Source organism: Colobus angolensis, unplaced genomic scaffold, assembly GCF_000951035.1.
Source record: "Colobus angolensis palliatus isolate OR3802 unplaced genomic scaffold, Cang.pa_1.0 Scaffold41, whole genome shotgun sequence".
Classification (NCBI taxonomy): domain Eukaryota; kingdom Metazoa; phylum Chordata; class Mammalia; order Primates; family Cercopithecidae; genus Colobus; species Colobus angolensis.
In genome coordinates, this window is record NW_012117488.1 from 16,689,449 (window position 1) to 16,699,339 (window position 9,891).

Below are 9,891 nucleotides of genomic sequence, written 5' to 3' on the forward strand. Positions count from 1 at the left end.
CAAATTATTTTAAGCATCGTTCTTTAGGGCCAGCTAAATATCTGCCAGCCAAATTCAGATCAAGGCCCTTACTTTGCTACGTCTCCTCTTCCACCTTCCTTAACTTCCAGGGCAGTGCAGGTTTGATAATGAGATAACCTTGAATGGCTTATTGTTCAGAATTTAAAAAGGAAAGAAGAGAAAGGTCTCCCACACACATAAAAAAACTCAGCCTAATAAGATTCCCATGTGGGCCCCCTCCTAAAAAATAAATCAAGATCAGAGAGATGACAACTTGCTGCCAATCAGACCACAGCAACCAGAAACACAGCCTTCTCTTTGTGAGGCTTGAGGTGTCACTGATAAATTAAGCAGAGCCCAAGGACAGTCCTAGATTCTAGAACTCCACTCAAGTCCTCGGATTGCAATTACAAGGTAAGAAACACCACTTAGACCCCGTTGCAGAGTACTATCTTCATAACTAAGATGCACATACTTGTCTACTGACGTCTTTTATTTAAACATGGATTATCTACTTCCTCAGATTTTTTTATGACAAACTGTCACTGATCCCCCTGTCTGGGCAGCAGCATTTCTTACCCAGCATCAGTGGGCAGGCTCTCAGATGTGCAGGCTCAGGCTCAGCATGTAGCAGCTGCTCTAACAGGTACAGGCTGAAGGGGATGGAAGTTCAGACTGGATGAGCTCCCTGAGAGCTCATGCCTCAGGATGGAAAGATGAGAAGTTCCAAGTGGAGTTTTACCTGTTCTGGCAATTATCCAGTGACCGTGGAAGAGTCAGAGACCCTTTCTGGGCCTCAGTTTCCAAATCTGTAGACTAAGGGAGCTGCCAGGTAATTGTTGTTACCAGAAAGGTGTCCTGATCCAGACCCCAAGAGAGTGTTCTTGGATCTTGCACAAGAAATAATCTGGGGTGAGTCCATAAAGTGAAATTTTATTAAGAAAGTAAATAGATAGCTCTCTCTCCTCCTGTCACCCAAGATGCCGAAAGGAAAGAAGGCTAAGGGGAAGAAGGTGGCTCCGGCCCCTGCTGGCATGAAGAAACAGGAGGCCAAGAAAGTGGTGAATCCCCTGTTTGAGGAAAGGCCTAAGAATTTTGCCACTGGACAGGACATCCAGCCCAAAAGGGACCTCACTCACTTTGTGAAATGGCCCCGCTATATCAGGTTGCAGTGGCAGAGAGCCATCCTCTATAAACGGCTGTCCTGCAATTAATCAGCTCACCCAGGCCCCAGACCACCAAACAGCTACTTAGCTGCTTAAGCTGGCCCACAAGTACAGACCAGAGACAAAGCAAGAGAGGAAGCAGAGGCCGTTGGCCCGGGCCAAGAAGAAAGCTGCTGGTAAAGGGGACGTCCCCACTAAGAGGCCACCTGTCCTTCGAGCAGGGGTTAACACCGTCACCACCTTGGTGGAGAACAAGAAAGCTCAGCTAGTGGTGATAGTACACGACGTGGATCCCATCGGGCTGGCTGTCTCCTTGCCTGCCCTGTGTCATAAAATGGGAGTCCCTTACTGCATTATCAAGGGGAAGGCAAGACTGGGCCATGTAGTCCACAGGAAGACCGGCTCCACTGTCGCCTTCACACAGGTGTACTCGGAAGACAAAGGCGCTTTAGCTAAGCTGGTGGAAGCTATCAGGACCAATTACAGTGACAGATACAATGAGATCCGCCGTCACTGGGGCGGCAATGTCCTGGGTCCCAAGTCTGTGGCTCGCATTGTGAAGCTTGAAAAGGCAAAAGCTAAAGAACTTGCCACTAAACTGGGTTAAATGTACGCTGTTGAGTTTTCTGTACATAAAAATAATTAAAACAATGCAAATTTAAAAAAGAAAAAAAGAAAGTAAAAGGATAAAGAATAGTTACTCCATTGGGCAGAGCAGTGGTGTGGACCACTCAGCTGCTTGTACTTATAGTTACTTCTTGATAGTATGCTAAACAAGAGATGGATTATTCATGAGTTTTCTTGGAAAGAGGTGGGCAATTCCTGGAACTGAGGGTTCCTCTCCCATTTAGATCATATAGGGTAACTTCCTGATGTTGCCATGGCATCTGCAAACTGCCATGGTGCTGGTGGGAGTATCTCTTAGCATGTTAATGCATTATAATTAGCACATAACGTGCAGGGAGGACGACCAGAGGTCATTCTCATTGCCATCTTGGTTTTGGTGGGTTCTGGCCGCTTCTTTACCACAACCTATTTTATCAGCAAGGTCTTTATAACCCATATCTTGTGTTGACCTCCTACCTCACCCTGTGACTTAGAAGGCCTTAACCTCCTAGGAATGCAGCCCAGTAGGTCTCAGCCTTATTTCAACCAGCCCCTATTCATGATGGAGTCGCTCTGGTTTGAATGCCTGTGACATGGTGACTCAAGCCTATGATCCCAGCTACTCGGGAGGCTCAGGTAGGAGAATCACCTGAGCTCAGGGGTTTGAGGCTGCAGTAAGCCATGATACACCACTGCACTTCAGCCTGGGTGACAGAACGAGACTTTCACTAAAAAGAAAAGAAGAAGAAAGGAAAAAGAAGGAAGAATTTTTAAAAAAGGAAGAGGAAGAAGGAAGAAGAGAGCTGGCTGTGAAATGACTTGCAGGTCCTCCCTGATGTGGCAGTCTCTGATTTTGTGACTCCACCTCCCTTGGTGATACCATCCACTTCCTCTGGTGTCACATAGAACTTCAGTGATGCCCACCAGCATCTGCCAGGCATGGAAGCAACGGGGCATGCAAAGATCCAAGAGAGGGAATAATAGAGCCTGCTTCCTCCACATTTTCCTTGACCAGATCAAACTGATCGACAGCAACTTGGGTAGCAAACCCTCTAGCCAGTGTGCCCACCTATTTGTACCATGACTTGAAGGAAGCCAAAAACTTTCACCCCAAAATATATTTCCTTGATATATTTCAAGATGGCTATTCAGAAAGGTTGGAAATAGAAGAGTAGCTAAGAAGCTGTCTTTTGCAGAGAAATTTGCATCTGTAGAGGAAATCTGTGTCCTTGCAGCCAGGCTTTCTGAGGTCCTCCCTGGTCCAGATCCAGGAAAGATGAACTGAGAGTCTGACATCTCTCAAGATCTGAAAGCAACATTTCCCCCCTTTTCTCTCCAAGGGCTGCTACCCGTGAGGTTTCACCTACATAACAAGACCACCTTTGCTAGCCAGGCATCCTCTTCTCTCCTTTCCATAACCTGTTTGGCCTATTGTCACCTGATTTACCACCATAACCTGTTTTGGGCTGGGTTCTGGGACCCCATTCTTTGTGCAACCTCAAGATGGTATAAAAGCATCAACCATTTGGCCATTTCTTTGAGATCTTATATTATGTCAGACTCCTGTGCATATCAATAAACATATACTTTTTATCCTGTTAATTTGCCTTTTGTCAGTTGATTTCTCAGAGAACTTTCAGAGGGTGGAAGGGAAGTATTCCTACAACCTCTGTCCATTTGAAGAAAATTGTTCTGAACAATTCTGGGAAGAAAGCTGAGGAAGAGATTGTTTTTGACCACAGACCAACTCACATATCTTTCTTCTTAATTCTTTGAATAAATGATTCATGGAATGCATGCATTTTAAGAAATTGAATGCTTTTCAATTGTTTTCCTGGAACTTTCCATTTCTGAACAGTAATAAATATACCCAAGCATATAGCTGAGTGACTATCAGAATGTCCCATGTGTTTGTTACATTTGCTCCAGAAAAATTCATTAATAAATAAACATATTCCATAAATATGTCAGATAAAACAAAGGTAATGAGATTCACTTCTCACAAGTCAATATTGAGAATAACAAATGATGACCTTTTAGGGGATTTTCCTGTAAGTTTCCTGAAAGCCCCATAAATCTTTTCCTTCACCTGCTTCTATGCATGACTATTTTCTCCTGATTAAAAATTTACCATCCCACAATTAAAAATCTGGTCAATTACACAATTACAAGAAAATGATGAGAATGTGGAAAATGGCAAAGAAACATGGGAGTGAGTCTTCTGATTGTTCAAATTCTCTTAATGCCCCAAATGACCCGAGGCTGCTACCCAATGTATTTTCTCAGGGGGGTTGGAATGTAGGTGGGATTGGCAGCCAGGGGTCAAGTGTGATTTGAGTGTTATTATTATTATTATTATTGAGACAGAGTCTCACTCTGTCACCCAGGCTGGAGTGCAGTGACATATCATAGCTCACTGTAGCCTTGAACTCTTGGGCTCAAGGGATGCTCCTGTCTCAGGCACCCCAGTAACTAGGACTACAGGCACATACCACAATACCCAGCTAGTTTTTCTGTTTTTAATTTTTGTAGAGACAGTGTCTCACTATGTTGCCCAGGCTGACCTCAAACTCCTGACCTCAAGCAATCCTCCCACCTCAGCCTCCCAAAGCACTAAGATTATAGATGTGAGCCCCTGCACACGGCCCAGTTTGAAGAGTATTAAAAGTGTGTTGTGCTGAAATGGCTTCCCCCACTGGCACTGGGTTCTGTGACTTCTATTCCAATGGTGTCCTGCACATAGTAAGGACTCAAATGAATGAATTAGTTAAGACTTGATTGGCCAAGGTACAGGGTCACATTTATTTCGTATAATAAGATTTGCAAAAGGCCAAGGTGGAGAAGAGTATCCTACTAGGCATTCACAGCTTAATGAAAATACTCCCTAAGCTTAAAACGGTATTATGGAAAGAAGAGGAGATATGGAATCTTATAGAACTGGTTGAAGCCAAGTCCCACACTTGCAAACCAGTTTCATGGTCTTGAACAAGACGCTTAATATCCCTGAGTCTCAGTTTCACATTCATCTTCAAGTAGCTGTAATAAGGGCTAATTCACAGCATGGTTGAGGGGTAGAATAAAATATCCTATCTAAATTATTTAGAGCAGCAATGAAGATAGCAAATGATCCATAAATATTTAGATTTTTCTCCCAACCTGTCCCTACCCACCTATCCCTTGGCTTGAATTACTTTTATTTTAATTCAGCTTTTACAAGTAACCAAAGTAGGAAAAAATGTCAAAATATTTTTTCTCATTATTAAGTACATTGCATGCTGATTTATCAAAGTTGTATTATTATTTGTTTTTGGAACTTAATGGTTAGAATCTGGAAAAAATAAGAGCCATTCTTTTTTTTTTTTTTTTTTTTGAGACAGAGTCTCGTTCTGTTGTCCAGGCTGGAATGCAGTGGTGCTATCTCGGCCCTCTGCAAGCTCTGCCTCCCAGGTTCAAGCCGTTCTCCTGACTCAGCCTCCCAAGTAGCTGGGACTATAGGCATCCGCCACCACACTGGGCTGATTTTTTGTATTTTTAGTAGAGACGGGGTTTCACCATGTTAGTCAGGATGGTCTGGATCTCCTGATCTTGTGATCCACTCGCCTCGGCCTCCCAAAGTACTGGGATTACAGGCGTGAGCCACCACGCCTGGCCAAAAAGAACCATTCTAAGCCACAAAGAGTTTTGCTTTATAAAGAGTTTAAAAGTCTGCATTCACCATTTTTGCAGACTAAACTCTGTTTTAAGGAAATCCTTTGATTGTATGGATTGGAAAGAAAACACTGCGAGATGTTCCCTGCTGCTTTGGGGTGACCATTGATCTGAATGCAATATTTTACATTGAGGAGAAATTTAGTTGAAGAATAAGAGCATTGCTAGACTTAACTGAGCTAAAGCCATTTAAGAATGTCTTGCCTTTTGATGGTGGTGAGGGTGATAGTCTCCAGGGAGCATATTGGAATATTTCTTAGCTCTGTGTGACTCTAGAGGGCCTTCTGCACACTGATGCTTGTGCTCTGGAAATTGTTGGTGGAAAATCTGAATTGGAGAGATGGCAGGAGATAGAAAGGACCTGCACTTCTTTCCAGAAGATTCTTCACATCAGAGCAGAGATGGTGGAAAATACTGGCTTGAGTTTGGCATGGACCAACATAGACTAGCCTATCAATTCTCCTAAGTGATGTTATCAATGAATAAATGACTCAGAACACACGGATATCAAACCATTATGTTCCAAAGACATTATCCTACTGGAGACATAGAGCAAGGTCATTACTCTGTGTGTAGGAGTGGGTTCCTCTGGAGGGAAGTAGATATTCCATTGTTAATTCTTGAAGGAAACGGTAGATTATGGAACAGGGACCAAGGACAGCTGGGTGTGGTGAGCTTCAGGCAAAATGTTTCTTCTCTTTCTGTGGCTCATGACATCCTGGCATCAACTGTCCCGTGATCCATCCATGGAAGAAGGGCTCTTCTGAAGCCACAGTGGAGGTAGCACAGGTGAATGCGGTGAAGAATCACTGTGCCCGGGGCAGCTGTCGGTAGTAACAGAGCAGACGGGACAATGGCTCAGAGGGGAGGCAGTGCCTACAAACACGAGGACCTAGTGGAGAGCACACCACAGACATGTCGCACAAGGTGGCTGCTTTGGGAGGGGCAAATATTCTTCCTTGTTAACGGGAAGTTCAAGCCAATGTCAGATAATAAGGGAAATCTAACCACATCGTGTATTCAAAGGCTTCTTAGGTTTTAATATTTTGTTTACAGATGAATCATTTCCCTAACCCTACTTGTCTCAATTGACCTGGTTAAAATTGTTTCCAAGCCCAGCAAATCTAAAGAGCAGAACCTGATCAGAATGGAAACTTTCTGGACTTGCTCACTAAACCTGAGACGCTCATCTCAGCCCACCCACTGAGCATACCTGGAGTTTTTGTTACATCTTTCAAAAGACTCCCCCCACCCCATTCTGCCTTTTAACACAAAGAAAGGAAAAAAAAGTGTGTTGGATTCAGCCCTGCCATACTGATATTTATGCACCAGAGACAAATTATGTCTTCATTATAAATTCAGTTCTGAATTATGCTTAACTAGCAAAACGCTCTGTGTTCTATTCATAGAAGAAGCATGTGTGATCTCCCCACCTCAGCTCAGATGGGAAGAAGAACACTTCCGTGTGGCTGCTCACCCTAGCCTGATGACATTTCCAGACACCACCCCAGCAAATTAAGCGGATGCTAAAATCACTTAGAAGCGTGTCTAATGCACAGGATAAACATGAGCTACTGGAAAGAGGTATAGGATCAGTAATACGGAAGACGAAGGGGAAGAAAGCATAGCCCATTTGGAACAGAGGGAAGAAATCACATACCATTCGACAGGGGGGGAAATTACTGCATTTCACCAAGACAGGTGCACCGGGCATGTTTGTATATTAAATCATTACCAGGAATTAAAGAGCCCATGTAAGAAGGCAATGTTACAAATTGATTCATACGCTATTTATTATTCTTTAACAATGTTTGATGTTCTGTAGTCAGAAAAAGATTATGGGAACGGTTTGCTGAAAAAAAATTAAACACAACGGTATTTATTTTTCTCTGCTGAATGAAGTGCTGTAACCACCATTTATATTTTTTCCAATGCTATAAAAATGTCTTCGTTGTTATGCATAACACTATACAAAGGATTCTTGCTTACTCAGGCATGAGAGTAGAGGAAACAGCCAAAGGAATGGAAATCAGGGCTCCTAGAAACCACATTCTCAGGCCCCATCTAAGAGTCTGAAAGCGAGGACCAAGGTAGTAAGCCTAACGACCTGCGACCTCACCCTGAAACTGGGAGCAGTTTCCCTTGAAACTGGGAAAGAGAGGAATGTTCCAGTTGTCCTTAGACTTCATTTCTGGACAGCCAGGCCTGAGTCTTGCAAATGGAAGCGAGAAGGAAAGTGAAAGAAATCAAAATATCTCACCACAAAATACGGTTCCCTGGCATCATGAGTATTTTACACTACAAATCCATAAAGACAATCAAGTGCTGGAAGAGACTTTTGTCTTATCCACATAAAGATAGGACCGGCTGGTGGGGTGACTCATGCCTATAATTACACACTTTGGGAGGACAAGGCAAGAGAATCACTTGAGCGCAGGAGTTCAAGACCAGCCTGGGCAACATGACAAGGAATAAAAAGAGAGAGAGAGCATGTCAGGAATTGGTTCCTTCCAGTGAGTTGTTGGTCTCCCTGACTTCAAGAATGAAGCTGTGGAGCCTCACAGTGAGTGTTACAGTTCTTAAAGATGGAGTGTCCTGAGTTTGCTCCTTCAGTTGTTCAGATGTGTCTAGAGTTTCTTCCTTCTGGTGGGTTCGTGGTCTTGCTGACTTCAGGAGTGAAGCTGCAGACCTTCATGATGAGTGTTACAACTCATAAAGGTAATGTGGACCCAAAGAGTAAGCAGCAGCAAGATTTATTGCAGCCAAAGAGCAAAGCTTCCACAGCTTGGAATGGGGACCCCAGCAGGTTGCTGCTGCTGGTTGGGGGGGTGGCCAGCTTTTATTCCCTTATTTGGCCCCGCCCACATCCTGCTGATTGGTCCATTTTACAGAGTGCTGATTGGTCCACTTTTATAGAGTGCTGATTGGTGCATTTACAAACCTTTAGCTAGACACAGAGCACTGATTGGTGCATTTTTACAGAGTGCTGATTGGTGTGTTTACAAACCTTTACCTAGACACAGCATGCTGATTGGTGTGTTTTTCAGAGTGCTGATTGGTGCATTTACAAAACCTTAGCTAGACACTGAGCACTGATTGGTGCATTTACAATCTTTTAGCTAGACAGAAAAGTTCTCCAAGTCCCACCCCCCACCCAGAAGCCCAGCCAGCTTCACCTCTCAATAGGACTGACACACCAACAAGAACAATTGTTCTTGTTCTGCTCCTTGTTAATGCATTATCCATTACAGGAAAGAAGACCATTTTTCAAGACAATGACTGTCTCAAATGATCATTTAAATTCCTAAAAGAACATTTGCAAGTTAATGTCTGTTTCTCCGCACTTCCAATAGCCAAAGCAATCTTAAGCAAAAAGAACCAAGCCAGAGGCATAAGGCTACAGTAACCAAAACAGCATGGTACTGATATAAAAGTAGACACCTAGACCAATGAAACACAATAAAGAACCCAGAATTAGAGCCAAATTCCTGGAAGCTACCAATCTTTCCCCTGACTCCAGGGGAAAACCAGCTTCCCACTCCATCCCCCTTCCGACTCCACGATCTGCTGAGAGCTACTTCCACTCAATAAAACTTTGCACTCCTTCTCCAAGCCCACGTGTGATCCAATTCTTCTGGTACACCAAGGCAAGAAACCCCGGGGTACAGAAAGCCCTCTGTCCTTGAGATAAGGTAGATAAGGTAAGGGGTCTAATTGAGCTGACTAACACAAGCTGCCTACAGATGGCTAAACTAAAAGATCACCCTGCAACACCCATCCACTGGGGCTTCAGCTGTAAACATTCACCCCAAGATACTGCCATGGAGTCAGAGCCCCACAAACTGCCCATCTGTTTGCTCCCCTAGACGTTTGAGCAGCAGGGCACTGAAGAAGCAAGCTACTCCCTCATTGCATCCCCTGCAAGGAGAAGGGGATACGTTTCAGAAAGATATACAGAGCAGTATAATGGGCATTGGCAACTCAGGGAGGGGGAGAGATGAAAAATTACCTGTTGGGTAAAATGTACTCTATTCAGGTGACAGGTGTGGTGAAAGCCTAGACTTCATCACTACACAATGAATCCATGTAACCAAAAACCACTTGTACTTCTAAAGCTATTGAAATAAATTTTTTAAGATTAATTTCTGTTCCCCCATCCAATCATTCTCCCTGGTAATCATGTATTGTCCCTCAATAGAATTCCTCTTCTCTCTCCCGCCTCTCATAACCTGTTTTACCAGGATCAAGCCTGCATTCTTTCTGTAACCTCAAGGTGGAATATCTTGAAGCTTCTGTACCTCATTGGAAAGTTGGTTCTTTATTCTGTACCCATGTATACATGTTAAATTAATTTGTCTGTCTTTTCTTCTATTAATCCATCTGCCTCGTGTCAGTGATTTTCAGTGAATTT

General features: G+C 43.5%; 1 pseudogene; it reads left to right on the forward strand.

The window, feature by feature from the left end:
* The first annotated feature begins 980 nt into the window (after positions 1-980).
* Positions 981-1,773, forward strand: LOC105521846 (annotated as a pseudogene).
* Positions 1,774-9,891: the final 8,118 nt, after the last annotated feature.